The sequence below is a fragment of the Staurois parvus genome, unplaced genomic scaffold, assembly GCF_062004578.1.
Source record: "Staurois parvus isolate SC_StPar_1 unplaced genomic scaffold, SC_StPar_1.0 ptg000147l, whole genome shotgun sequence".
NCBI classification, from domain to species: domain Eukaryota; kingdom Metazoa; phylum Chordata; class Amphibia; order Anura; family Ranidae; genus Staurois; species Staurois parvus.
In genome coordinates, this window is record NW_028317943.1 from 5510474 (window position 1) to 5538459 (window position 27986).

The 27986-nt window shown below is 42.4% G+C and overlaps 1 pseudogene across 1 annotated transcript; it reads left to right on the forward strand.

The window, feature by feature from the left end:
- Nucleotides 1–18365: 18365 nt before the first annotated feature.
- On the forward strand, nt 18366–27518 carry LOC149464721 (aminopeptidase RNPEPL1-like; annotated as a pseudogene). The gene is made up of 6 exons (XR_016312303.1): nt 18366–18519; nt 18985–19097; nt 22341–22449; nt 22529–22757; nt 24250–24392; nt 26633–27518. The product of XR_016312303.1 is annotated as an aminopeptidase RNPEPL1-like (transcript).
- Nucleotides 27519–27986: the final 468 nt, after the last annotated feature.

Below are 27986 nucleotides of genomic sequence, written 5' to 3' on the forward strand. Positions count from 1 at the left end.
ATTGGCAGCACTGATAGGTGGCACTGATTGGCATTGATAGGTGGCACTGTCTGGCACTGATGAGTGACACTGAAAGGCAGTTCAGATGGGCACTGATATGTGGCATTGATGTGCACTGGTAGGCGCTGATATGTGGCACTGCTGAGCACTGACATAAGGCACTGATGGACACTGACAGGAGGCACTGCTGGGGCTACATTGATCATCAGGGCACACTGATCATCAGTGCCCTGATGATCAGTGTACACGTCCACTCCGCGGCAAGCCGATTACCGGCTCTCCTCTCGAGCTGTCAGCGTGACAGCTCGAGAGGAGAGAAATGCCGATAACCGGCATTTCCCTGTTTACATGTGATCAGCTGTGATTGAACACAGCTGATCACATGACCGAGCCGACATCTTCGGCTCTTTCCGTGATCGGTGATCCGCTGTGCCCGAGGGACACAGCGCACCGCCGATTGCCGCGCTGCGCACTACCTGACCCGCGCATGCGCAGTGAGAATGGGAGGACGTCATATGACGTCCTCCCAGAACGAGAGAGCCACCTTGCGCCCGTCATATTACTATATGGCGGGCAGGAGGTGGTTAATTATTATTTTCCTGACCATTTTTTTGTTCATTTCTATTTTATAAACTAATAATAATTAAAACAGTTTTTTTTGTTTTTGTTGCCTTTGTTAAAATTTTTACAATGAATTTTTTTAATTTGTAAATAACTTTTCAATGCTTTGTACCAGAATCATAATTTAGGTGTCATTTTAAACAGAACAAATTACAGAGTAAACTATGTGCATTACCACTAATTATTTTTTTACTGCTCAAAAATAGAAAGTACATTTGTCTAAGGTTTGTGAAAAAATATCATTGTTGCTTGACAATATTCATGAAAAGACAGCCTTATTTGTCCTTAAAAAAACAATATCTGTATTATGTTGATATCTTAAAGTGTTACTAAACCCTAAACAGTGAAATCAGTCTCTATATGCAGTAAAGCATGCTTGTTCTACTCACTGTGGAACCTAAGTGGTTAATCCTCCACACTGTTTAAAAAGGATGTTTGATGTAGTCTTCTCTGATCCTCCCCCTCTTCTACTGTCCCCAATCCATCTCCTGATACAACAAAGCCTTGGGGCAAGCTGCACATGCTCAGTTTGTGTATTGCTAGAAAGTTTTTTTTTTTTTTGTTTTTTTTTATTGGATCAGCACTGGGCCAATCAGCACTGTCCAGACCAAGGGTCAGGGGTTATGCAGCCTCATAGGACAATCGAGGCAGAATGAAAACTCCTCCTACAAGCATGCTTGTTATACTCACTGTGGAACCTAAGGGGTTAATCTTCTGCATTGTGTAAAAACGCTATTCGATCCTGTCTTCTCTGATCCTCCCCTTCTTCCAGTGTCCCCACTTATCTCCTGATATGACATATCTGTGGAGTCACTCTGCACATTCTCAATTTGGTATGTTTTGCTAGAGGGTTATCCAATAAAATCAAGTTTCTTCATAAATTTAGGCTAAAATGTATTCTGCTACATGTCTGTGGTTAAAACAAAATCCCACAATAAGTGTATGTTAATTGGTTTGTGTGAAAGTTTTAGCTTCTACAAACTATAATATATATAATGGAATTTATCAGTGACTTAAAATGGGACTGTGATAGTGTGGCGGTCAATCTGGCACTAACAGACACTGGTTGGGGGCCACACTAACTGACTGACACTGATAATACTGTACTAATCACACTTGCTGGGAAAGGGTTAACATCTAGGAGCAATCAAGGGGTTAACTGTGTGCCTAACAAATGTAACATGTGCTGCTTTTACTCACAGATCTGGCTGTTTTTTCTTCCTGCTTTTCAGGGAGAAGAAACGGCCACATTGCTCTTCTGTTTACATAGAGTTCTGTGTGTTTGTAAATACAGAACTCTGTGCTGTGATTGCACCCAGCTGATCACCCAATTATTTAATTTGAAGCCTGCTGAAAAGCTTATGCTGTGTCCAATCATAACATGGGTCAGCAAGGAACACGCACACACACACGCATCCAAAACCCAGAAGCCAGGCGGCGACGTACGGTTACACAACCTAACAAGTGGTTAAGCGTTGCTCAAACAATACAAGTGCACAGAGCGCTTTTTATGCAGGATCTTGCTGGCAGCAAGTGTACTAGTTGCTGTTTGTACCCTTAAAGAGGCAAGTAAATGAGTCATAGCAATACTGCCCCTTGAGAATTCCGTTTACACTCGTCACCTGAATCTTTAGCATCGTACACTTCCAGGTGCATTCTACAAGGTTCTACCTCAATAATAAAGTAATATTAGACCCCCTGCATTTTTTAGTTCAGCACACTGAGCACAATTATATAAACAATCCCTAGTAAACTGTTATAATTCTTACCCCAGCACGTAGTTTATGACTTTCAATGCTACTGGCTCCTGCTCTCTCAGTGCTGCTTGCCTGAACTTGCATTCTTCATAGGATGTAATGGTGGACAATGCAGTCTCGGCCAGTGTGTTAGCTAGGAGAAGGGGAGTGTCTTACCATCCTAGACTACGGGTTGCGCGTTTCTATTGATGCACACTGTATGGGATCACAACTCTATTAAAGTGGAGTTCCAGCCATTTTAGTGTTTATTAAAGGTCAGCAGCTACAAAAACTGTAGCTGCTGACTTTTAACAAACACACACTTACCTGTTCCTCAGTCCAACGATGTTCTCACCTGCGCGGTCCCTTCTCCCCTCCATGGCGCTAGCAACTCAACTGTGAGCACCAGGCTGTGACAGCTTGCAGCTTCAGCTTCACAGCCTGGTGTCCAATGCACATGCGCAGGTCACTCTGCACCTCCTAATTGGTCCAGCAGTCTATAAAAGTTCCCAGGAGACTGTGGGAGGGAGGAGGGGGCTGAACTTCTGGCTCACTTTGCCGCAGTGAAGTGAGACGGAAGTGGGAGTGGGTACCTGTCAAACAGGTATCCGCACCCCCTTCCCCCAGCAAAAAAGGTGCCAAATATGGCAGTGAAGGGGGGGAGGCAAATAAGTGGAGCTTCCACTTTTGAGTGGAACTCCACTGTAACTGCATGCAAGGGTGATTCCATAGGATGCTGCAAAAGAAAGGAGCCAACCTGAAACAGATAACTTAGGGCAGCGGTCATGGCACCAGCCTACACTATAGGCATAGGCATGAATTTAGGCCTCATGCACACAGAGCCTAAAAACAGTAGCTACAGGCATGGAGTGATTTTTTATTTTTTTTTCTTAAAGCGGAGTTCTAGTTGAATAAAAAAAAAATATAAGTCAGCAGCTACAAAAACTGTAGCTGCTGACTTTTAAAATACAGACACTTACCTGTCCCTTGGTCCAGTGGTGTCCTCACCACGGCTGGTTGCACAGGCCGTCTTCTCTCCTTGGCGCCGGCATCCTTAGTGTGGGCACCCGGCTGTGACAGCTTGTGGCTTCACAGCTGGGTGTCCACTGCACATGCGCGAGTAGCGCTGCGCTTCATGAATGGTCCTGTAGTATTCTGGGACCTGTCACATGTCCCAGAAGACTACAGGGAGGGAGGGAGGGGGGGAGGACAACTTCCGCTTCCGATCACCTTCTTTGGGGGCACTTTAGTGAGCTCACTCTCAAGCTGGCTCTGTGTGTCCATAAACACAGAGAGTGTGGCTCATCCCTGCCCCTGCTCACTGACTGTGATTAACAGCAGTTGGAGCCAATGGCTCCAGTTGCTGTCTTTGAGCCAATGAGGAGGGAGAAAGCTGGGAGAGCTGCTGCTCTCAGACACAGCACTAGACCGAGATCAAGCTCAGGGGGGGAGCTGTATGCAGAAGGTTTTTACTTTCATGCATGAAGGCAAAAAACCTTTGTCTTTTAGGCTGCATTCACACTTGAGCGATTTGTAGCTTCAAACTCGAAGCTCCAAAAATGCTCAAACTTAAAAAATCAATTGTTTCCTATGGGGCTTGTTCATGTTTGGGCATTTTTGGAGCTTCGAGCTACAAATTGCTCAAGTGTGAATGTAGCCTAAGAACGACTTTAAAGGATAAGTTCACCTTTTTGGGCAGAATTACACTTTTCATAATAAATAGAAGTGTATTTCAATGCCCTTTCTAGCCCACCCATCCTAACGTACTCTTCTCTTATGTACCTTATCCACAGAAGGTTTATTATCTTTTCAGTTTATTTAAAATTTTTAAATGATTTTCATTTTCCATCACTTCCTATAGATTGTCTCTCAGCATTCAGTTCCTGTAGGCTATCTCCCAGAAGCCTTCACATCCTTGTTTCATTACAGAAGAGGGTGTGATAGGGTGACTCTGGACCAGGGGCGGACTGACCATTTGGAAAGGAGAGGGCGGAGCCCGCTAACCCTGAAAAGCAGCCGCACCAAGGGGGAGTTCGCGGTGAGGATGGAGGTAAATCTGTCAGGGCCGGGGGAGGCCTGCAGCAAGGTAAGGGCCTCGATCCCCCCTGCCCTCTCATCCCCCCTCTGCCCTCTCATCCCCCCTCTGCCCTTCTTCCCTACACTACCCTAGGGGCTTTCTGGGTGCTAGGGGGTGCACGTAGGGGCCCCGAGGGGGCTGCACAGCGGATGGACACCTTATGTTTCTCATCCCCAGGGGGCCCACAGGTGGAGGATAGGAAGAAAGAAGCTGGCAAGCACCTGGCGGAAGCAGCTCTGCCAAGAGTGCATCGACAAGCTAATAAAAGAGGTGTCCGGGTCCCGCCCAGGACGAGCCCCAACCAGGCACTTCAGGCATTGCCCAGCAGGGGAAAAAAGAGGAAGCAGGGACCAGGCCGCCGCCACAGTTAGAGAGACCGAGCTATCCAGCACTTCAGACTCGGAGGAAGGTGAAGGAGAGGACACGGAGGGCCTTCTGAAAGTGATCTACGACACTCTGGATCTGGAGGAGGAACAACTGGTTCTCTCTCTCTCTCCACGACCAGCTGTATGCAGATCTACGACAAAAAAAAAAAAAGGGAGCGGCCGCACATTCCCAGTGCATTCTACTTTATGGCCCACTATCAGAAGGGAATGGGAAGAGCCCGAAAAGGAGGCTTTCCTTTCCCAAAAACCTCAAGAGGAGATTTCCATTCAAGGAAGAAGAGGCTTCACTGTGGGAAACTTGCCCAAAGCTAGATGCTCCTCTTTCTAGAATCTCAAAAGCAACGGACCTATCCTTTGAGGACGGCGGCCCCCTGAAAGATCCAATGGATCGGAGAGCAGACACATTCCCGAAGAGAGCGTGGGAGGCATCCGTGGTGAACTTCAAGCCTGCAGTAGCGACGACTTGTGTCTCCAGAACCTTGGATGTATGGTTGGGGCAGCTCCACTCTCATCTAGAACAAGGCACCTCGGCAGAAGAGATCCGGACGTTGCTGCCAGTCTTAGGGAAAATGATGGCTTTCATTGCAGACGCATCGGCGGAAACTATTAGATTTACAGCTGAGTCAACTGCGCTTATAAATTCTGCCAGAAGAGCTATCTGGTTAAAATCTTGACAGGGGGATCCTGCCTCTAAATCCAAACTCTGCGGTCTGCCCTTTGAGGGAAAACTCCTCTTCGGGCCAGAACTAAATTCAGTCCTGGAAAGGTCGGCCGATAGAAGGAAAGGCTTTCCAGTTCCAAGCATGCCTACAGGGCGGAAGGGGTTTTGGCCCAACAGGCGGTATACGACGGAGACTAGGTTTCAGGGGCAGCGCACAGGCTGGGGATCAAGGAGAGGCAGGAATGAGTCAAGGGGAATGGAAGGCTTCCTCATCAAACCAGCCCAAGTGACTGGAGGAGCCAAGTGGGAGGAAGGCTGGGACACTTCCACACACAATGGCTGAAAATCACCCAGAACACTTATATTAGATGCAATCCGAACAGCTACAGAATAGAGTTCTCAAGACCCCCCCCCCCCAAAGGTTCTTCGCAACACCCCTGCCAAGGGACAGGGGAAAAACGGACATATTAATAGACCTCCTGGATGGGATGCGCAGGCAGAATGTAATTTGCCAGCTGGAGGAGGAAGAGAGGGGAAGTGGTTTCTACTCCCATTTCTTCCTAAGAAGGAAGGCGCCGGGAACCTGCAGGATGATACTCAACCTGGAAAAGGTGAACGAGTTCGTGAAACCCAAAAAGTTTTGCATGGAGACCATACACACGGGGAAAGAACTCCGGCCACCAGGCGTATTTATGGCTTCGATAGATTTGAAGGACGCATATCTGCACGCCCCGATAAGGGAGGAATCAAGGAAGTTTCTCAGGTTTGCACTGGAAGGCGCAGGAAGAACAATTCTATTTTCAGTTCAACGCACTCCCCTCTGGTCTGTCATCGGCTCCAAGGATATTCACCAAGATCCTAGCGGAACCGCTACAAGTTCTAAGATTGGAGGGGATAAACATCATCCCTTATTTGGATGACCTATTTTTATTTGCAGATACAGAAAGGAGCCTGAGATCCCACGTACAGCGCACAATATCCTTCCTAGAGAACTTGGGATGGTTAATCAACAGGGGAAAATCCCAGCCAGTACCTTGCAGAAGGATCACATATCTGGGGTATGCCCTGGATTCCACGAATACCTGCTTATACCTAACAGCGGAAAAAGCTCTCAAACTGCAGCAAGATACGAAGACCTTCCGGGGGATGGCGACCTGCACGGTCAGAGCCGTGATGAGGTTAGTTGGGCGCATGACAGCAGCCATACCCGGAGTGCAATGGGCACAGTTTCACTCCAGAATACCGCAGAACCATGTCCTTTCCCACTGGGATGGCAGCCAAGCAGCCTTAGATTCCAGGATCAGCCTCACACGCAAGGTGAGGGATTCGCTAAGGTGGTGGGGGAACATCCACACCTTAGAGGCTGGGAGAAAATGGCAGCAAGTCAGCCCGGTGAGAATCACCACAGCTGCGAGTATGTCAGGGTGGGGTGCCCACATGGAAGACCGCCTGGCCCAGGGCAAGTGGGACGCGGAAATCACGGGCAGATCATCAAACTACAAGGAATTGTTGGCAATCTTCAAAGCTTTTGTGGCTTTCCAGGGAAAGATAGAGGGAAAGGAAGTTCAGATCTTATCCGACAACACAACGGCTGTTGCGTACTTAAAACAGGCAAGGGGGCACAAGGTCCCCAAGACTGATGGATCTGGCAGAAACCCTCCTGAGCTGGGCAGAGACAAACCTAGAGTCCATCACAGTAGTGTATCTGAAAGGAGATCTCAATCAGTTGGCGGACCAACTGAGCCGGAGAGAGGTCACCCTAACAGAGTGGTGCCTCAGCCGTACAGCATTCAATCAAATCTGCGCCAGATGGGGCACTCCCTCCATGGATCTCTTCGCCAACAGCCAAGATAGGAAACTGGAGAGGTACTTCTGCCTGCAGAAGGACCCCAGGAGTGCAGGGACAGATGCATTAGCCCAGCATTGGGAAGGAGACCTCTTCTATGGTTTTCCTCCGTTCAGACTGTTGCCAAAAGTGATACAGAAGATTCAGTCATCCCAAGCCAAAGTCATCCTGATTGTACCATTTTGGCCCAAAAGCTCATGGTTTTCCCGGCTGAAGGAACTAAGCTTAACAGACCCATGGATGATACCGCCCTCACACGATTTACTGAGACAAGGGGAGGTGCTACACCCTCACCCAGAAAAACTCTCCCTAGCAGCGTGGCTTCTGAGTGGGACAGGCTACCCAGGAAAGGCCTGTCAGAAAAGGTGGTCGCCACCATCTTAGACGGAGGGGAAAAATCGACAAACACCTTATATGATAAAATTTGGAAGAAGTTCTCCTCCTGGAAGAATAGGAATGGGTTGCCAGGGGCTCCCATCTTACATATAGTACTGGAATTCCTCCAAGCCAGGATGGATAAGGACCTGGCTGCAAATACCCTTAAGGTGCAGGTAGCGGCCATGTCAAACTTTCTGGAATTGAGATTGGTGGCAGACCCATTAGTAATCAGGTTCCTGAGAGCTATCTCTAGGCGCCGAGTCCTGTCCACGCCGAAGCACCCTACATGGCACTGTCCTGAAGAGTTTTCAGCAAGAACCTTTCGAGCCTTTGGAGGTATACTCCTTAAGACTTTTTGACTCTTAAAACCATCCTCCTTTGTAGCAATAATGTCCGCCCGCAGAGTCAGCGAATTTGCAAGCTCTGTCGGTAATAGAACCATACTGCACTATCCTGCTGGATAGAATCATCCTCCGCACAGATCCGGCGTTTCTACCTAAGGTTGCGTCACATTTTCATAGGTCACAGGAAATAATACCATCCCTGGAGGGCAACTCAGGAGGCACGGAGGAGGGAGACTACAGCAGAATTGATGGTCCAAAGATGGGGGACAGTGCCTCCAAAGGCACCATCGCAAGATGGATAAGAGAGGCCATTTCTGAAGGTTATAGAACTGCGTTTGTCACCACCGGCCGGCCTAAAGGCGCATTCGACCAGGGCCACCGCAGCCTCCTGGGCGGAAAAGGCGGGGGCCTCCCCTGGACAGATCTGCGAAGCCGCAACATAGTCCAGCTTCGCCACCTTCGCTAGGCACTACAGATTAGACATAATTGGCAGCAAGGACCAGGCGTTCGGCAGGAAGGTCCTACAAATGAAGGGCCCACCCTAGAGCACGTATTTCTATTCAACTCCTCTCAAGTGAGCTGTCCTAGAAGATGACTCGGGAAAACGCAGTTATTTACCTGTTAACTGTATTTCCAGGAATCTTCTAGGACAGCGTAACGTCCTCCCGATTACTGTGTGATTATGTACTAGGGTTCCGTCATGTATGAACTCGTGATATTGCCCTACTACCATTTTTTTTGCTTCTCCTAGGCCTTCGGTCATATTCCTATATTGAGAGTCCCCTGGGAGAGAGGCTACTTATAGAGGAAAAAGGTGGAGCGGGTGTTTCCTGGGAGGAGCCTATCTCTCAAGTGAGCTGTCCTAGAAGATTCCTGGAAATACAGTTAACAGGTAAATAACTGTGGTTTTTTTCTTTTTTTTACTCCTTTTGTTAGATTTGTCAGTATTTGTTGCAAATCTGAATTCTGCAAAAGATTGATGAACTTAAAAATGCTCTGAGGGAGTTTTTTTTTCTAAGAAGAACTTGCCAGTGCAGGATGTTCAGATTGGAGCCACCAAGTAAGTATTTCTTAAGATAACGTGCTGAATAGGCACCCTGTGCTGCAGCTCCTTCACTTGCTCTGCAACTGCATGCTTCTGCTGGGTCTAGGGCTAGGTTCACACCTATGCAGTTTGCATTTCTGCAGTGCTTTTTGCGGTGTGTTTTTGTACATACGGTTTTTTTCTAGTTGCTAGGCAGATTAAAACAAAAAAATGCATTAAACAAAATGCACTACATGCTTTTCTGCATTGTCTCCATTGAAGACTATGGAACCGAAAACTCAACTTTGTGTTAAAAAAAAGTCCCTGGCCCTTTCCAAAAATATATATACCTGTGCTTAAATCCCAATAGCTAGTACATGCATTTATCCATCAGGTGCTAAAAGGGATGTGTAACCACATATTAATATTAATTACACACCTTTAGCACCTGATGGATAAATGCATGTACTAGCTATTGGGATTTCAGCACAGGTATATCTTGCTTGTTGTATTGTGGGTCTGTAGCCAGACCTGAACCTTATAGCTCTCCCCATTGTGTCTTTTCCCCTATGCTAGCATTGTGTCCACAGTAGCATTTGCGTAGGCAGAGCAGAGTAGGACTGGCCATAGAGGGATTACTTTGACACAGTTGGCCAGTTTAAGCATGTATTGCAATATGTGTGAACTAAATATCCCTATTTATTGCTTAGTCTGCTTGAAAGGATATATACCAGTGTGCAGAGGATCCTCAGAATTTCTAGTGTTAATATGTGGTTATACCCCTTTAGCACCTGATAGATAAATGCATGCACTAGCTGTTGGGATTTGAACACAGGGATCTCTTGTTTGTTTGCTGTGCTGCAGCTCCTTCACTTTTCCATCTCTACTGCAGGAGGTTTGGCTATGTGGAGTTTGCTACTGCGGAGGAAGTGGAAAAAGCCCTGAAATTAAATGGAAAGAAGGTTCTTTGTTTTGCGATGAAAGTAGAGAAAGCCAACACTCCTGCAGAGAAAACAAAAAATGCAGAGAACATACAAGGTAGGATCTGTTTGTCCTCCCATATAGTACTTTTGTTTTTAAATTGATCCGTTGGCTAGTTTTTACATTTTCATAATATGATTATATATTAAATGTACACATCTAGCCTAATAGCAAGCAAGAATAGGTCCTGTGTATCTTTTGGATTCTAATTGACTTTAAGGCATGGATTGTGAAACTCTCTGTAAATTAAAGTCAATTACTGCTCACTCTTTTTGTTCCCTTTATAGTGATGCTGTTATTGGGGGGACCAAAAAGATGTTGGCAGCCTGGTTGTTATGCTGACACACTGTTTTTAATACTTACTCACCAGTTTTAATAAAGTGAGCAGATAAGGAAGGTTGGGGTTCAGTCAAGCCCATATTTGCATCCTTGTTTCAACAATAGCTTCAGTTTCCTCATAGGTAAAGTTTGCAGTACTAGAGGAAGATAATAGTAGCTTCATCGTGGTGCATGTTCCAAAGTCGTAGAAATGTAGGCCTGATGTGTTCAGTTAGCCCTTCACAAAAGGTTTGTTCTGTGAGTTTAAATAAACGTTGCATTTCAGTAGTTTTCTAGAGCTATACCTGCATTCTAGTCTGCAGTGAAAATCGATGAATTGTCAAAGTGGGGCTGGTCTAAACTGAATCTAGCAGAACTCCAAGGTGGTGGTCCTGGAGCTGCATATTTTTCCAGATGGGTTATCTGAAGAAAATTTTTAATTTTAATGAAAATATTTTTAATACTTAAATGAAATGTGTGTAACTTCATAAGACTCGCTTTTAATCTCGGAGAGAGATGCACGAACTCTGTTTGTTAAGAACATCCCCTATAGCACAACTTCAGAGGAATTGCAAGAGATTTTTTAAAATGCCAAAGATATCCGTCTTCCAACTTCAAAAGATGGTGCTAGTAAGGGTAAGTAGATCCATGCTGTCTTTGACTGCCTGCAAAAGAATTTGCACATTTTAAAGTGTTAGTAAACCGCAGGAGAAAAGTGATCCCTGCAGGTTAATGTCATAATATGCTAGTATGCACTGCATACTATCACATTATGTAAAGATTATCTTAAAACTAAGCCCTCCGGTGGGGCACTGTCACTGCTGCAGAGGCTTCTGTCTTCACCTGGTCTTCCTTTTCAGGTTCTGTCTGATAGGCCGGGCCATGATGATGTCACTCATGCGCGTGGGAGTCCTGGGCTACGGCACAGTACTCCGAAGGATTGGTATAGGTATGCCGTTCAGAGCGCATGCGTCGGCTTTAAAAAAGGATATCTTCTAAACAGTGCACGTTTAGGACATATCATTTTATCTACAGGTAAGGCTTATAAGCTTACCTGTAGGTAAAAGTTAAAAAAAAAAAAAAGTTCACTACCACTTTAATGAGATTAAATGGATTTACTCGCGCTTTATTGCATTGAGTTGCCCATTCGTTACTGCCAGTGTGTGGTAGCAGGCTTTAGAATTGCACAAGAATTGAATACAGTGCACTACAAAATACATACAGTTGTGTTCAAAATAATAGCAGTCAGACATTGCTAACCTGATCAATCACTGTTTTTGGTAGAAATATTTCTACATGGCAAATAATTTACTAGCAGGTGTAGTAGAGTAATAGAAATCCAACAGACCCAACAGTCATGACATGCATGCTGCTGATTCTTTGTAATTGAATCACTAATTGAAAGGGGCATGTTCAAAATCATAGCAGTGTGGAGTTCTATTAGTGAGGTCATTCATTCTTTGAAAAACAGGTGGCAATTATTGCCCTTATTGAAGGAAGGCAGCAAATGTTGTACATGCTGTTTACAGTGCGATTCTCTCTGAAATTCTGAGGAAAATGGGTCGTTCCAGACATTGTTCGGAAGAACAGCGTACCTTGATTAAAAAGTTGATTGGAGAGGGGAAAACATATAAAGAAGTGCAGAAAATGATAGGCTGCTCAGCTAAAATGATCGCAAATGCTTTAAAATGGCAACCAAAACCTGAAAGATGTGGAAGAAAGCGAAAAACTACCATTCGAATGGATAGAAGAATAGCCAAAATGGCAAGGACTCAGCCAACAATCAGCTCCAGGAAGATCAAAGAAGGTCTAAAGTTACCTGTGAGTACTGTTACAATTAGAAGACGCCTATGTGAAGCCAAGCTATCTGCAAAAAGCCCCCGCAAAGTCCCATTGTTGAAAAAAAGACATGTGCTGAAGAGGTTACAATTTGCCAAAGAGCACATTGACTGGCCTAAAGAGAAATGGCGCAACATTTTGTGGACTGATGAAAGTAAGATTGTTCTTTTTGGGTCTAGTGGCCGGAGACAGTTTGTCAGATGACCCCCAAACACTGAATTCAAGCCACAGTACACTGTGAAGACAGTGAGGCATGGTTGCGCAAGCATCATGATATGGGGATGTTTCTCGTACTACGGTGTTGGGCCTATTTATCGCATACCAGGGATCATGGGTTAGTGTGAATACATCAGAATACTTGAAGAGGTCATGCTGCCTTATGCTGAAGAGGTCATGCTGCCTTATGCTGAAGAGGAAATGTCCTTGAAATGGGTGTTCCAACAAGACAACGACCCCAAACACACCAGTAAACGTGCAACATCTTGGTTGCAGACCAACAAGATTGACGTTATGGAGTGGCCAGCCCAATCCCCGGATCTTAATCCAATAGAAAACTTGTGGGGTGACATCAAAAATGCAGTTTCTGAGGCAAAACCAAGAAATAGAGAAGAACTGTGGAATGTAGTCCAATCATCCTGGGCTGGAATACCTGTTCACAGGTGCCAGAAGTTGGTTGACTCCATGCAACACAGATGTACAGCAGTTCTCAGAAACAGTGCTTATACAACTAAATATTAAGTGATTCAGAGGAAAGCAAAATCTTCAAAATTTTTCAGTTTATATAGTGAATGTTTGAGTTTGTAAAGATGAATACAAACACTGCTATTTTTTTGAACAGTCCAATATACACTTTTCTTCAATTGTTTTAGAAGAACAACACAAATTTGATCTATTTTTCTTCATGTTTTGATTTGGAATAGAATGTGTAGTGTTCCCAATGCATTTGTGTGTATGGAAATAAAAGCTATTAGAAGGATTTTGAGCTTTAGTCACTTTTTTCAACACACTATTGTGTGTGTGTGTGTGTGTGTGTGTGTGTGTGTGTGTGTGTGTGTGTGTGTGTGTGTGTGTGTGTGTGTGTGTGTGTGTGTGTGTGTGTATATATATATATATATATATATATATATATATATATATATTTATTTTTTTTTTTTTTTTTTTTTTTTCTGTAAATATGTTTTTATTACTGTTTGTAAAATTTTAATAAACAGTGGTGTATATTAACCACCAGGGCAGCACCAGGAGTCGTGCAGCTCAGGAAAAGGTGAACCACATTCTTTCTGGGGCAGAATAGCATGTGCTGTCTTTATCGGCAGTACATGTTGCAGGTATAGAAAATTCTTTTTTTTTTTTTTCCCCGCAGTCATTAGCGGCTAATACTGGGAGAGCTTGGTACACCAACATAAGTGTATCTCGCAGGGGATGCTCCTTTGACACTTCCTGTCCACCCAGACCTATTGTTTTGGGTCCAATAATGTATCCTGCTTAATGGTCGCTAGGATTGAAGGCTTGGCTATTGATCCCAGGCATGGAAGGATCGGGGGGGTCTTGGGTCTTGTTTTCTCTGCACCAGAGCAAAAGGTGCCAGGAAGCTGGCTTCAGGGAGCTTCCATTACTGTATATATAAAAACCCACGGCAAAGCCTTGTCCTGGAAATGGTATATCTGCCAGTGCCTTACCCTGCATCGTGGAGATGCATCCAAGAACAATGCACTACAACAAAAAAACCACCAAAAAGGATATAGCACCCCATTGGCTATCAACGTCCGTATTTATTCTGGACGTAAAAAGTATATGGTGGAACCATACAAAACAATCATATCCATGCATATGCCCAACCCAAACAACCTCTCCCCCATTCTCCCGGCTAGACCTCCATCCCACTTTAGGGCACCCAGAGCCACCCCCACCCACTCCCCCCTGTATTCCCCTTGCCCCCCTATCCTAGAAATGCTGGGCAGTGTCCCACAAAGAGTCCCTCTGTAGCAGTGCATAACAGTATATGTGGACCGGTCTCACCACGCGTAAGCCAACATATTATTATTATTACACAGGATTTATATAGCGCCAACAGTTTGCTCAGTGCTTTACAATATAACGGGAGACAATACAGTTCAATACAAAAGGGAAAGGAGGGCCCTGCTCCTTGGAGCTTACAATCTAGGAGGGAGGGGCTAGTGGTACAAAAGGAAGTAACTGTGGAGGATGGACTGGCTGTTGGAGTAGAAGATTCCATTATTATGGGATATCATCCTTAGCTCTGTGGCCGCAGTTCACAGTGTCCATGCATGGATGTGTGGAAACAGCACATACTATCCAGACTGGACATGGAGGCCTACGCCCTGAAGAAGCCCTGGCCAGTCGGAGGGGCAAAACACGTAGGCGGGAGGGATCACATCCTCCTATCCTGAGAGGTCTCCCTGAGAGCCTGTTCCATATATACTATTGTGTTGTAATTAGAAGAACCCACCTGCGTCATACAGGCTGTGTATGGGTCATTCAGCTACCTTTATACTGTGCAACTCTGGTGGGCTTGACCTGTCGACCCTGGGGTAGCCCAGATGGTGTCTGAGTAACTACTGCAGTCTGGAGGGAGTAGCGGCATTGAGTGGCTGGGCACACCATGAGCTAATTAGTCCACCTCAAGTGGGGAATTGTAGTTGTCCCTCCGCTCTTTCCTCCCCCAAGTGGTGTTACACCCGGCATTACTTGTATTGGGACTATGTTGTTCTATTGCGGACTTGAGCCGAGTATTCATACTAACATAGACTCTTACCATCCTTCAGTTTTGGCACTGCTACTAGAAAGCATTTCTAGGATAGGGGGACCAGGGGAAGACAAGGAGGAGTGGGTGGTGGTGGCTCTGGGTGCCCTAGAGTCGGGTGGGTATCTAGCTGGGGGTGATGGGTGTTGGGTAGGGGGGATCAGTTGGAGGTGAGGGGGGGAAGGGTGGAGGGGGTGGTCTGGGTTGGGCATATGCATTGTTTTGTATGGTTCCAACATATACTTTTTACATCCAGAATAAATACTGCCATTGACAGCTGCTATATCCTTTTTGGTGGTTTTTGTTGTAGCTTCCATTACAGGACCTGGAAATCTTATATGCCGCACCCGTGGAAATGTTTGATTTAAAGGTTTTTGTTCCTTTTTTCCAATCCAGAGGAGAAATGAAATTGGTCCTCAGTACCTTTTTTTAAATGTCAGATTTCGGCTCTATCCATTTTTTCCCAGAGAAAATTGTTTCTCACTCCTTGATTCATACTTCGTGTAGAATGTAACGTGGACGGTCCCGCTTGAACATGGTCTTGGCTGTCCTTGCAGAAGCCACCTTTTGAACCAGTTCCAGAGACTTTTAGTCCTTTGACTCGGAAGGTGGCTTCTTTGGTTACTAGCACTCTTGCAAGAGAGTGTCAAAGCCTGGAGGCTCTTTCATGTAAGGAGCCGTTCTTGGTCTTGCATCACGATAAGGTGATCTTGCATCCTCATTCATCTTTCTTGCCTAGAGTGGTTTCTAGTTTTCACTTGAATGAGGACAGTGTCTTGCCTTTATTTTTTTCCTAGTCCACTGGTGGCAGGGAAAAGATTGTTGCATACTCTGGAATCCTGGTTTGCACTGCCAGAAGGGCCCAGGAAGGGCAGGCAGTATCCAGACCAGCTATTTCTCATTGGATCTGCCAGTTACTCTTTCAAGCCTATGAGGGTGAGAGTACACTCTACCAGGAGTGTGGGGGCATCTTGGGCTATCCGCCACCAGGCGTCAGTTGCTCAAGTACACTCTACCAGGAGTGTGGGGGCATCTTGGGCTATCCGCCACCAGGCGTCAGTTGCTCAAGTTTGTAAGGCCACTACAATGTCTTTGGTTCATACATTTACAAGGTTTTATCGGTGGATGTCAGAGCTGCGGTAATCTGATGCCAGCTTCAGATGTGAGGTTCTTCAGGCAGCTCTTTGAGCTGTGAGCTGTCCCCATTTCTTTTGTTTTTTTTGTTTTTAAACTTGCCAGCAGTCTATAAATTCCTGTGTTTTTTTTGTGATTTATTTATTTTCTAAAAGTGGTTGTAAACTCTTACATATACACAGTGAAGTGAGTAGCCTCAGATGAGACACAGAGATGAAACCAATTCTACTGCAAAATGTTATTTATTTATTTCAGGTACTTATATAGCGCCGTCAATTTACGCAGTGCTTTACATATATATATTATACATTCACATCAGTCCTTAACCCTCAAGGGGCGTACAATCTAAGGCATTTTACTTGTTTACCTGCAAAGAAACTTGCAGAGCTGTGTTCTGAGTAGACATGCTGATAACAGGAAGAAGCATCAGAGAGAAACTTCACATAGAGCTTTGGAGAATGACAAGTAAACACTACATAATATATATGTGCCTTGTTCAGACTTCATGACTGAGGTTTACAACCACTTTAATGTAAAACCAATTTCTTAAAGTTCATTGCAGGTCACAGGTCCATTCTCTTTGGCTGTATTCATGCTCTTAGTACTGCTTTTCCATAAAATTGAGGCATGTTGGGGGTAGGAGGGTTCTACTGGGTTGGCCACAAGTTTTGTTTGCCAGTGTCCAAATTTTCCAGTAGGCAGCAGTGTGACTTTGACAGTTTCTGAATTCTTGTGTTCCTCAATGAACTAGAAGTAATTTGGGGATTTTTAGGCTTACCGTAAAAATTGATTTTTTTTTGGAGGTCCATTCAGGACACAGGTTCATCCCCTGTTTCTATGTTCATGCTTTTAGATACTGTTTTTCCACAAAAATGAGGCATGTGGGAGTAGGAGGGGGTATATTGGGCTGGCCACAATTTTTGTTTGACAGCGTCCAAATTCTCCGGTAGGCAGCAGTATAACCCCGTCGGTCTCTGAATGCCTGTGTCCTATAACCTCCCTGGAGGTATTCCTGAGTGTAGCTCGGGGTAAAGTTTCAGCACCACAAGTGGTAACCCCGAGCTACACTCGGGAATACCCTGCAGCGCTGCTCCGTGATCTCTTCTTCACTTACCTTGTCCTTCGCTCCCACGATGTCTCTCCTGCAGTGTCCTTGGCAATGTCCTCCGGCCGATGCCGATCCGTCTTCTGAGTTCCGTTCCCTGCGACGGGGACGGAACTGGCGGGCAATTTAAAAATGTGAAAAAGTGACATTCACCAAATACACTAAAATCACTGTATCAAAGCATTTCACATACATTTTGTCCCTACTGCTTTGTCCTGTGCCCTGCCTGCATTTTTACCGTTCTTTCTGCCTTGAAACTGAGAAATGTCCATGGCGTCCAAAAAGCATCCCTTTTAGGTCAAAAGCGGTTTTAGACCAGCTAGAAAATAGCGATAGTAAATTAGAACCACTTGCAGAATTGAGTGATAATGATTCATGGGGAAATTCATCAGACACTGAAATCGATTTTGCGACTTTACTCAGTAATGAGGGAACTTGGTGCTATATTTCAAATTTCAGTGTTTTTGGTTTGATTATATTATTGAATTAAATGTATTATTATATTATTTTTTATGATTATTTATTAAATTATGATTTCGTGTTTCAAATTTTATCATACCCGGGATGTTTACTAGAATCTTGTACGGAGAGATTTCAGTGAGTTATTCCTAAAAAATTACTGGCCTACAATAAAAAAAAAAAATACATATTTCCATGCAAAAAAATGTACAGCTTTGAGCACAGAAATACTGACATAATCAGACCTCTAAGGAGGCTAATGAACTCCAAGAAATAGTAAGTGCTAAAATCACATATCTTGACCCTTTTTCAAATACCTGTTTGAAAGCTTACCTTACAGCTCTTTGTGGCCTTAATAGCAGCAAATGTACCATCTAAACTCTTGCATGTAGCAGCCACTCTGGAACTAGAACAGTCACTTTTAAATTTAAACAGAACACTTTAAAAATTGGTTATCTTACAGAATCACTATTTTGAACATAAATAATTACTTTCATTTGTCCTCTACAGTCTCCCTTCATTAGAGTTTAGAAATTAAAAACGTAAGATTTTTAGTAATCTCTGAAAATCCATGTATTTCATGGATTCTGCGTTAATGTATATTGATAGGTCTGACAGGACAATTTTAATCAAGCTGCATGTTTCATCCTAATGTGTATGTGGTGTGTTTTTTTTTTTTTTTTTTTTTTTTTTCTTCTTTCCTATGTAACTCCATGTTCTGTGTTTTGACAGGTGCTGCTTTCACGTGTCTAGAGACAACTTTTCGACTTGAAGCTTTGCACAGACAGATCCGAATCCTTGGTCAGGATACACCATTCAGCCGATTGCAGGCCAAACTGGATCCAGGTAAAAAGTCTGTAAGAACTTTTGTAAATTTTTAGCCAACTAAAGTGTTTTTTGATATACGCTTTAATGCAGAATTGAGGTGAACGTGTTTACAACTGGGTAACGAATGCCAGCCCCCACAGCTGCTTATATTAACCTACTCTGCTCCCCTGTCACTAAGTTCACCTCACATCAGGAGCGATGAGCACAGGGCTTAGGGATCTCCACCCCCATATGACATTCTAAGTGCCTGATCAGCACTGTCATTTGGGAAAAAGAGTGAGTCATACGCCCGGAAATACCAGGTATGTCAGTTTACTTTCCTGGAAAAATAAGGAAGCAATGGAAGGGAATGCAAGTATAGCCTCTTATTGGGGCCTGAGAATTAAAGTTAACTTTTTTCAGGTTGACATTAACAATTTTATTTTCATATTTACAAATAGCTAAAAATAATATCCTGTCCCATTTCTTTTTTGTTGTCTTTAGGTGTAAACCCTAGTAACCTCATGAACTTATTCACCTATGAGAAGGGCTTTTGCTTTGTGCACTATTTGTCCCAGTTATGCGGGGACCAGGACAATTTTGATGCCTTCCTCAGGGTAAGGATAAACTGGGAAATCAACAAAGCTCCCTGTGCCATTTTAATTGTCAGGTGTGGCCTGCGCCATATTAACTACTTGGATTGGAATGGTGAAGTCTTTGGTTATTACTGCAGCTGCAGCAATTATCGAGTTATCATTTTCTTCAGCCAGCGATTTCCCTTCCTTGTAAATGTAATCATAGCAGCTATAAAAGCCATTACAGGTGGCTGTAGGGGAGGATCTTGTTCCTCCCACTGTGTGATGTCAGAACCCAGAAGTGGCAAGAAATTTGAAGTTTTATTTGTGAATGTGTTTCAACGTGGAGAGGAGAGCCACGTTGGAACAGCAATTGGTAGATACTCACCACTACTGCTATGGTGCAATATATGATTTATAGTTCCATTTGGTGAACAAAAGCTGGTTGAGCCTTTCAGTAGGCTTTAAATGAGGTGAGCGCATATTGAGAATACAATAAGAAGTCACCGGGAATTGTGATTTCTCACTTTGGATTTGTTACTTTCATCACTAGAGAGACTTTTTTATTATCACTTTTTTATGGGTTGTGTATCACATTATCACAATGGACGTTTATCACTATTAATTACACGTATAGAGATTATTTATATTTGTATTGTTTTATATATTTTTCTTGGGAGATATGAAATTTGTTATATAATGTTTTATTGGTAATTAGGAGCACGGCACTATCATTTAAATTTGTTTATAAAACATTGCAGTACCCACCATTTTATTCACTAGAGTAAATGTTTGGGGGTTCAAAGTAATTTCCTAGCAAAAAATACTAATTTTTTTCATGTGAACAAAAAGTGTCAGAAAAGGCTTGGTCATCATGGGGTTAGAGTGAGTGATGTGAGGCATAAACTTCTAATGCTGGGCATAAAATGCCCCCACCCCAAACATTTTGCTGAGAGGCATGTTGAGTCAATAGAAGAATTTATTTTTTTACCACAAGTTTTTGGAAAATGATCCCCCAAAAAATTATTTTTTTCTTGCACAAAATTGTGACTCACATGATTTATTGCTCACACATGCCATGGGTATATGTGGAATTACTCCCCAAAATACATTCTGCTACTTCTCCCAAGTATGGGGACACCACATGTGAGAGACTTTTTGGCAGTCTAGCCAAGTACAGGACCCCAAAATCCAATAAGCACCTTCAGGCTTTTAAAGGGCCTTCTTTCCTTATTACACTTCCTGACTACCTATCACAGTTTCGGAGTCCCTGAAATGCCAGAATAGCACCATCACCCCCCCAAATGACCCCTTTCTGGAAAGTAGACGCCCCAAGGAATTTGATAAGAAGCATGGTGAGTATTTTGCAGATCTCGTTTGTTGCCACAAGCTTTTGGAAAAGGAAGAAAGAAAACAAAAACATTTTTTCTTTTTCTAAATTTCAAAACCTTGTGAGAAAAAAATAGATCTGCAAAATATTCACCATGCCTCTTTTTAAATTCCTTTGGGTGTCTACTTTCCAAAAAGGGGTCATTTGGGGGGGTTAGGTGCTATCCTGGCATTTCAGGGCCTTCGAAATGGTGATAGGTAGTGAGGAAGTGAAATACGGAAGTTATGCGCCTTCAGGCTTGCAAAGTGGTCATTGGATTTCAGGCTCCTGTATGTGGCTAGGCTCCCAAAAAGTCTCGCACATGTGGTATCCCCATACTCGGTAGAAGTAGCAGAATTTATTTTGTCGTGTAATTCCACATATACCCATGGCTTGTGTGAACAATATATCATTTAAGTGACAACTTTGTGTGTAAAAAAAAAATAAAATTTTTTGTCATTTTCCAAAAACGTGTGGAAAAACAATAAATCTTCCATGAACTCAATATGCCTCTCAGCAGATAGCTTAGGGTGTCTAATTTCCGAAAAGGGGTCATTTGGGGGTGTTTGTACTGTCCTGGTATTTTAGCACCTCAAGAAATGTGGCAGTCAGAAAGTAAAAGCTGTGTAAATTCCAGTATCTATACCATAGTTTTGTAGACGCTATAACTTTCACACAAAGAAATCAATATACACTTATTGGGATTTTTTTTTTACCAAAAACATGTAGCAGAATACATTTTGTCCTAAATTTATGATGAAATTTGCGTTTTTTAGATATTTTTTTCATGACAAATGAGGAAATATTATTTTTCAAAAAAATTTTTTTTCCGTTTTATAGCGCAAAAAATAAAAAGCACACAAGTGATCAAATACCACCAAAAGAAAGCTCTATTTGTGTGAAATAATGGACATAAATTTTATTTATGTACAGCATTGCATGACCGCGCAGTTGTCAGTTGAACTAGTGCAGCGCTGTGTTGCAAAAAATGGTGTAAATTGCAGTATGTATACCATAGTTTGTAGACACTATAACTTTCACACAAAGCAATCAATATCCACTTATTGGGATTTTTTTTACCAAAAACATGTAGCAGAATACATTTTGGCCTAAATTTATGACTATTTATGAGTTTACTATATATTTTTTTTTTTATAGTCGAAAGTAAGAAATATTTTTTTTCAAAATTTTCGGTCTTTTTTTGTTAATTGCGCAAAAAATAAAAAGCACACAGATGATCAAATACCACTGAAAAAAGCTCTATTTGTGTGGGGAAAAAAAGGACGTAAATTTTGTGTGGGTAAAGCATTGCATGACTGTGCAATTACCAGTTGAAATAGTGCACTGCCGAATAGCATAAAAAGGCCTGGTCAGGAAAGGGGGAAAATCCTTAGGAGGGCAATTGGTTAAAGATGATTTTATCCTCCGTGCCCACAGAGGTGAATAAGTGCTTTTTTTAAAGTGCTTTTACAGCTTGTTTGGAATACATAAGTATTTTAGTGTGCATATTCTAGGCATAGATTCCCTTTACAACTTTGGATAATTAACTTACATGCAAACATTGTGCATGCATCATAATTGGAGGTGAATATCATGAAGATACTGTACTAATTCCAACAGACTTCTATGTACAGTTTAAAAGGTTGCAGTTTTTTCTAAGATTGAGGTTTAGTATAACTAATAACAACCCTTAGAGACAAACTTTACATGTTGCTGGGGTCCATTTCCAAAGTCCATGTTTTCCCATTGCCATATAATATCTACTGAAATCCTTTGTTTTTACATTATTTTAGTTATTTTCATTATGCCCTTTTAACAAACTTTTGCTAGTTGCACTCTAAAATATATTTGTGTTTTTATAATTGACTTTAATTTTTGTGTTTCCTAGGAAATAATTTCCACTCTTTGCCTTTCAGGATTATATTGAGAGGTTTAAGTTCCACAGTGTTGTAGCGAATGATCTGCTGGAGTCCTATCTCAGCTTTTTCCCTCATTTAAGGGGTGAGAGTCCATCATATAGTGAAGGTAAGATAAGGTAATAGGTAAAACATATACTTCTTCTCGTATATAAAATGTGTCCTCATTATGTTTTCACCAATGTCAGGTCTAGATTTTGATCGCTGGCTTAATGCTCCAGGACCTCCCCTGACCCAGCCAGATCTTTCTCAGGGATCTGTGTTCACTTCTTCAGTGGAAGCATTGAATCCGCTGTGGATGGCTGAACCTTTTGGATATTGAAGCTGCTGCCACCTTTGTCAATATCGCAGATTGGCAAACTTTCCAGACTGTACTCTTTTTGGACAAGCTGTTAGATCAATCTCCACTGCGACCAGGTGACTGCAAGCTATATTACTATTAGTAGCTTTGAAGTTTATTGTAGCTATACATATGCTGCTATTCTCACATGGTTGTCTTTCTTAATGGTTATCAGTACAAGAATCCTAGTATCACCATGTTTAAAAATTGCAGTTTACCTGAAGTTAACATTGTCTTAAAAAATAAAAAAAAATTATGAACAATAGTAGAGAATGGTGAGTTAAAAATAACATCTGTCTTGATAATTAACCTCTGTTTGTAAAATTGTAGGCTTGCCAATAATATATACAGAGCAGTTGTCCATAGCAACCAGTCAGTTTCTGGTCGAAAATAAGAACTTTTTACTGCCAACTCTGTTACTATTACTTCAGCTCAACAAAAACATGGTAATAACCACTTCCCGACCACCCTATAGCAGAAATACTGCTACAAGGTGGCACGGGTGTGCAAAATCACATGTGTGTATATATACATGATTTTGCATTTCCGGATAGAGAGCGCGTGCCATTTCGTGGCCACGGCTGTCAATCACCAGGTCCTGGCCGGTGATTACTTGTCGGTGATTGCTGAGCATCTCCGACAGGAGAACTGTTTGTAAACAAAACAGTTCTCCTCCCTGTCAGCTCCAGCACACTGCTTTGGATGGCTGTGCACAGCACAACCATCTAAAGTAGTGTGCTTACAGTGAAGCGCACGGACACAGCACATAGTGAAACAGTACACAGTTAGCCCTTTGATCGCCCCTCATGTTAACCCCTTCCTGCCCAGTGCCATTAGTACAGTGTCGGTGCTTTTCTTTTAGTACTGATTACTGTATTGGTGTCACTGGGGATGTCAGTGACACCAAGTCAGTTCCCCCCAGTGTCAATGCCTGCCGCAGTCCCGCTCTAGGTCGCTGATTGCTGCCATTACTGGTAAAAAAAAAAAAAATTACATTATATATACCGCCATTTGAAAACGCTATAACTTTCATGTAAACCAATTCATTTACACGTATTGAGATTTTTTTTTTAGCAAAGTCATGTAGCAGAATACATTTTGGCCTGAATTTATGACGAAATTAGATGTTTTTTTTACTGGACATATTTAATAGCAAAAAGTCAAAAATATTGTTTTTTTTCTCAAAATTGTCGGTTTTTTTTTTTTTTATAGCGCAAAAAAATAAAAACCACACAGGTGATCAAATACCACAGAAAGAAAGATCAATTCTTGGGAAAAAACGGATGTAAATTTAATATGGGTGCAGTGTTGCATGACCGCGCAATTGTCAGTCAAAGTAACACAGCGTCGCAACGCAAAAAATGGCCTGATCAGGAAGGGGGGTAAATTATCTGGAGGGCAAGTGGTTGACAAACTCGAGGCAGCAATAGAATCCACACGTTTGTTTACATTTCCTCAGTAGACAGTTGGCTTTCTTGTAGAAATAATGCAGGCAGCTAGATTTGAGTAAAGACACTGGTAGACCAGGCATGTTGTATCTGAGCCTTCTTTTTTTTTTCTTTTACTTAGAGGTGATGCTTCAGCTGTCCCTGTGCTATTCTTCTGATCTGGCTACTATGAACACAGAAATCCGAATCCGCTGGTTACAGATTGTGGTGCGAAACAACTTCCAGTCAGACTTGCCCCGAGTGCGCCATTTCCTACTCTGCCAAGTAATTGAAATATTTATAAAGTATTTATTGCGACTTGAAACCTGTTTGTCTTCTGCGTGCACTTAGCTTATATCAACAAAGAACACTCAAAAGCTACAAGGGATCATTTTAAAGAAGTTCATACCTTTTTGAGCTAAGAATTAAAACTGAATTCCAAGTTACTATAAAAATGGAAGCTTGCATTGGAACCAGCGCCCCCCCTTCCACAATGCAATGGTGAAATTCTCCTTTAGTTTAGGGGGATTGGAAAAAGTAGATATACAGCACATACATTTTTCCCCACTTCCTCTCGCTATCCCCCAGTATGACAGGTACCAGACGCACTTCCCTTTGCCACTTCTGTGGTTACAGCCTCTCCAAGTCATCACATACAACGCAGGAACCAAGTGGTCCTGCATTGTACATGATGCCGAAGCCCACCCATATCCTGCTCACATCATAGGGCTGAAGAGTGCTGGCTGCCAGAAGTGCGATGAATGAGGTAAGCCTTCTGACAAAACAAGAATTTAATCATTGTAGTGTGGGACAGGTGCCCACTGCCAAGTAAACGTTTACAGGAACCCAGAGTTCAGCTTTATGTGTTGGTCTTAAAATCCTAATTCAGTTTTCAGTGGTTTTTACTTTGCCGAAGCTCATAATCTTCTAAGAATTCAACAGTGGTCCCAAAGTAAAAAAAAATCAAATGTACTCTATGAACTTTAGGTCTATGAAGTTTAGCTAGTTCTCAACAGTTTTGAGTGGGCTTTGCTTTTAAAGGAGAGGTAGGACCAAAGCTCTTTCGGCCCTACTTCTCTTGTGGGTCACCGGAGCGCACTTAGTTGTGCAGTTCTGTGACCCATATTCAGCCAACAGTAGGCTAGTCTGCTAACGGCTGATGTCACTTAGCCAGTCCAGGCTTTTTATTGATTCCCGCACTTCTCTTTTAAAGATTAAGTGCACTTTTAAAACATATCTGATTCTTTAGGTTCCTGCATTTTTATACCTCCAAGTGTTTTTTTATAAAGTAGTATAACTGAATAAATAGAAATATATACCAGGGTTTGTTAAAAGCTTATACTAGAGACTGGGCTGTTTTATAACTGATCTACTAGTGGTTGGCCAGTCTATGGCATAGTAGGTTCCATATATTAAACTGGCATGGTGCATAGTCGCTTAAGAATGTGTTTTGTTTTGTTTTCTTTTTGTTTATTCTTTTATATGCAGTTATTTATTTTTGTTTTTGTTAACTACTTCCAATCCGGACACTTTCACCCCCTTCCTGTCCAGGCCAATTTTCAGCTTTCAGTGGTATCACACTTTGACAATTGCGCAGTCATGCAACACTGTACCCATATGAATTTTTTAGCATTTTTTTGATACAGATAAAGCTTTATTTTGGTGGTATTTATTCACCACTGGGATTTTTATTTTTTTTTATATAAATGAAAAGGTCCAAAAATTTTGAAAAAAGTGTTTTTCTTATAAAATTTTGCAAATAAATAATATTTCATCATAAATCTTGGCCAAAATTTAAAGTTATCTTTTTAGTAAAAAAAAATAACCCAAATTAGTTTATAACCAAAAATTATAATTTAAAAAAACATTTTTTACATTTTTATTTAATTTTTTTATATTATTATTTATGTTTTTTTTTTTTTTTCATGCTGTCACCCTTGCAGTACTACTTGTGGGGGGTGATGATTTTTTTTTTTACGCTGATTGCTTTTATACCCATAAAGGATGTAAAACCAATCATTTCCCCTTCTCTCTGGTTGCATTCTTGCAGCCATTGAGAAATGCTGTGTGAGCTGTGATTGGTCACAGCTTGTCACATGGTACAAGACTGTTGTGAATAGCCTTGTACCTTGTGACCTCTGTGATCATTCACAGATTTCACACATAGTAAGCAATGATGTCAGAAGTGACATCTTGCTTACTACTCTGCATGTGATCACTGAATAGCCAATCAGTGATCACATGATCGGGACCTCGCACAGAGGTCCCGTCCGACGATCGGTGTTTCATTGTGTCCGGAGGACACAGCGGGCACCGGATCGCGGTGCTGCACGCTCCCAGGGAGCGCACACAGCTTGAAAATGCGGGTGCCGTTTATGAACGGCAACCCGCCCCTGGACTGCCACCATCCTACTGTTTATAAACAGCGGCTGGACGGGAAGTGGTTAATAGTACATGCTATTTATAACAGTACGAGTTGTTATACTTCTAATATATGCCCCTTTTTATCTTCTGTTTTATTTTAGACACCTAGGATGTACACTATCCCACTTTATGAAGATCTTAGCGCTGGACCACTGAAATCATGTGCCCTGGAAATCTTCTGTCAGACTCATGGACGATTACATCCAAATCTACGTAAAACCATCCAGCAGATCCTGGCTCAGGGAGGTTCTGTGGTGCAGCCGGACTCTGCCTTGCCTGTGCTGTCTACTGAACTCTATACACAAGGCTCTTCCTCTCTCAGGGATGTGAATGTGACAGCCTAACGGAGCTTACCCAGCAATGATGCATCTGCTAAGTAACTCCTAATTCCAGCTGGCTGTGCCTTGCCCAGACCCAGCAGAAGAGTTAGGAGTGTTGTGGAAATTTGCACTGGGATGGATTATGCTATCCAACCCACTTATATTTTGTGGAGAGCAATGAAGCCCCAAGGACTGAACTTTTTTATAACTAGCCTTCAGATGGCAGTTAGGTGCCAATGGTGCATACATTTTGTGTGGAGTAAAGAGCCTGCTGTGGGTCTGCTAAAGTTGATTTAAACACATCTATGCATTTTATATCTCATTTGCAGTATGTATAGACACCTTCTTAGTGAAGATATTTGTTACTCTAAAATCTCCCTGAAGAAAAAGATTTTTTTTTTTATTATTTAAAATTGTTTAAATGAGCTCTTGAGTGTTAACGGATAATTGGAGTGGTATGCCCATGTTAATTTTACTGAAAGACATGGACCAAGCCGCTTCAAAACACACATTTTGGGCTATGTCTCAAATGTTTACAACGTATGTGGGCTTGACACTTAGTAGAAGTTAAGGTAGAGGCTGGTAGGTCCAGGATGAGTTTGAGACTAAGTGAAGGAAAAAAAAAAAGCATGAAGGGCACTGCAAAAAAAAGTATGTTCCCCATTAATTTTTTCATTAATGTTTTCATTATGGATTTAATATTTTGCTGCTTGTCGTGGCAAGGCACATATTTTGGTTTATCTTGATTATGATTGTTAAATGGGCAGAGGGATAATTATTTCTGCTTAATCAAAAATGTTATTTCTAAGCTTGCTCTAACTCTCCAGCACTTTTGGATTTTAAAACTCTGCTTAAACATTTGGAGTACTGTCTTTATTTTACCCAATTTCATTTTGATTGCTAGTGGTGCAGATTAACCATTTTAAATTGTTTTAGTGTGATGGCAAGTTAAACCCTTACCTTAAATTGACTAGGGCAGATTCTTTTTCTAGCTGCACTTTAATTTACCCGCTCATTTCATCTCTATTAGTAGCAGCCCATACTGTTGTTATCAACAAGGCATTTGGTTCTGTTTTGGTCCCTGACAAAAAGGCTTACCAGCAATGCATGTTTATTTCTTCATATTTGGCCAGTT